Source organism: Mytilus californianus, unplaced genomic scaffold (assembly GCF_021869535.1).
Source record: "Mytilus californianus isolate M0D057914Y unplaced genomic scaffold, xbMytCali1.0.p SCAF_5, whole genome shotgun sequence".
Lineage (NCBI taxonomy): Eukaryota > Metazoa > Mollusca > Bivalvia > Mytilida > Mytilidae > Mytilus > Mytilus californianus.
In genome coordinates this window covers 51,195,628-51,198,504 of record NW_026262701.1, presented here as the reverse complement: position 1 = coordinate 51,198,504, position 2,877 = coordinate 51,195,628, and positions in this window count along the sequence as shown.

Sequence of the window (2,877 nt, the reverse complement as noted above, 5' to 3'; positions counted from 1 at the left end):
GCTTGGGCTGGTGGGTAGGATAGCTGATTATAAAACAAGTTGATTTAAAAAAAAAAGACAATACGTGAACCTTAGTTACAACTTTTTTGTTCTAATCATTAATTCAACTGAATAAGAAATTATATATCAGTGTTATCTTGGCCATGTGTGTGGAGGATAATATTTTCTTTATATTGTAAATCATTACAATTTTGGCATGTTGAGAGAAGTGTTAAATATAAAGCAAGGAGAGAAAAAAAGATTCCCAGACGTATAATTTCTTAAAGAATAATAATAATTCAAAACATGGAGGACACATGTACCTTCTTCCAAAAATTCATAAGATTAATCTAGAAATAAGTAATGAGGCATTGCGAACTGGTCAGCTAGCAGGACACATTAATGTTCGTTACCGACCAATCATCAATAAGTGTAACTCTCCCACGAGATATACTTACTTGATCTAATTATAAATATAAAAAAGAAGATTTGGTATGATTGCCAATGAGACAACTCTCCACAAGAGACCAAATGACACAGAAATTAACAACTATAGGTCACCGTACGGCCTTCAACAATAAGCAAAGCCCATACCGCATAGTCAGCTATAAAAGGCCCCGAAATGACAAATGTAAAACAATTCAAACGAGAAAACTAACGGCCTAATTTTTGTACAAACAAATGAACGAAAAACAAATATGTAACACATCAATAATCGACAACCACTGAATTACAGGCTCCTGACTTGGGACAGGCACATTCATACAGAATGTGGCGGGGTTAAACATGTTAGCGGGATCCCAACCATCCCCTAACCCGGGACAGTGGTGTAACAGTACAACATAAGAACGAACTATAAAAATCAGTTGAAAAAGACTTAACTCATCAGATGGATACAAACAGAAATACTACACAGAGTGGACGTGGCCGGGTACTTGTATATCCCAACAACAAATAGACACGAAGTACAGATCTGAGAGTACTCGCAGTTACTGACAGCTAGTTCAAAGCCACTAACAACTAATTAAAAAAATCATGAATCAAAGACTAAATCATCAATTAGTACACATCCAACATCCAATTATTGAAGAGGCATAACTTTTACATTCAAGATACAAAACATTTCATTAATAAAATAGAGTCACACGAGGTAAAAAAGTATGCATTCTTATTGCCTATGATGTACGTCAATGTACACAAATATGATCACTGATAATTTAGAAGAAACTGTTATCAATGCATTAGAATTTATTGACACACAGGAGAATATACTTTAAAGATTCACAACAAAATAGATTTAACTGCATTTGTTAAATTAATTCTTAGAAACAATGAATTTGAGTTTAATGGACTGTTTTACAAACACATCAAAGGAGCGCCCATTGTCACCAACATGCACAGATCTGCATATGTCTGCCCTGTTCATTAAAATCTTAGATAAGTTCCAATGGAGAGAGAACATCAAATTACACTGTCATTAGGGATGACGGTTTTATGGTCTTCACAGGCAATTTAGAGCAAGTTGAAGATTTCTTTAACCTTGCAAACGAAATTGATCATCTTCTTAAGTTCTAATATGAGGTGTCGACATCTAGTATGGCCTATTTAGAGGGTGGTAAAGGGTTTTTTTCGTGCAATGTTTTCGACCTTTTTATTTCACGTGTTTCCGTGTTTCGACGTTTTATTTCTCGTTTTCTCGTGTTTGGTTCGATGTGCGTGCTTCGTGTTTTCCCTTAATTATTTTCCGTATTTCGTGTCGATACTCTTATTTTCTCGTGCTTGTCCCGCATTTGATTAAAAAGTAAATCGGGACTAATTCAAAGTCAGCCCAAATATTGTTTTAAATTATAAACTAATCAACTGGTCCCAAGATATTTATTAATAGCCTATTGTATTACTATGATAAATCGGATGCAACTAACGGACGCTAAAAGGTGACCACATGCAGGGTCGCCATGTCCATTTATAATAACTGCATGATCTCCAAGAACGGCTGAGTAATAACGTTTGGTCCTTTTCTCCTTAATAATTACGATTTTATTCCTTGGCCTTGTTTTTCCAGAGTGTTTTTTTTTCGTGCAACGTTTTTGCGATTTGTTATTTCACGTGTTTCTGTGTTCAGACCCTCCTTTTTACCACCCTCTTTTTAGATACCGAAGTGTACAAAAGTGAACGATTCCATTATAATGGAATTCTTGATGTTAAGTCACATATATTAAAAACACAGAAACGTATCAATATTTACCAATCACTAATGCACATCCAAAACACACATACATTTAAGAGCATTACAGTGTGTGAATAATATAAGAAATTTCTACTTCTACCACTAAGTGACCACCGTCATTTGGTTGACTATCCTGTCACTGTTTGGTGTGCGCTTGCATACTTAACAAGTCCAAACATAATTTTAACAGAAAGGAAATAATTTGTACTGTACATACCATTTATACATGGTGCAAATAAAAACATGGGACTTGAAATTTAATGTGCATGCAGTAGTCTCTTGAACGAGTCAAGACTTTCTGCCGCGGTCACTGAAATAATAGTGACATCAATGAATTAAATAAACATTTAATTAATTTACAAGATATTATATCCCATACAGAAAAATAAATGAACAAATTGCTTTCAAATCGTATTCAAATCTCTTTCAAATCGTAATTCTGCAATTTGTTAGTACCATTTGCTTGCAAATCATTAAAGAAATTATAAACAAATCAGAATTCGCCAAATTCCCAAAACTGATTTCTTTGTGATTTCTTTCAAATGTATGATTTGTTAGCAATTTGTTTCTGTTTTTGTGTGATTTCTTTATGATTTGTTTACTTAGAATATCGTATGAAATGATTTCAAAAAGATTTGTTAACTTTATTCGCTAAAATTGTGTGATTTCGT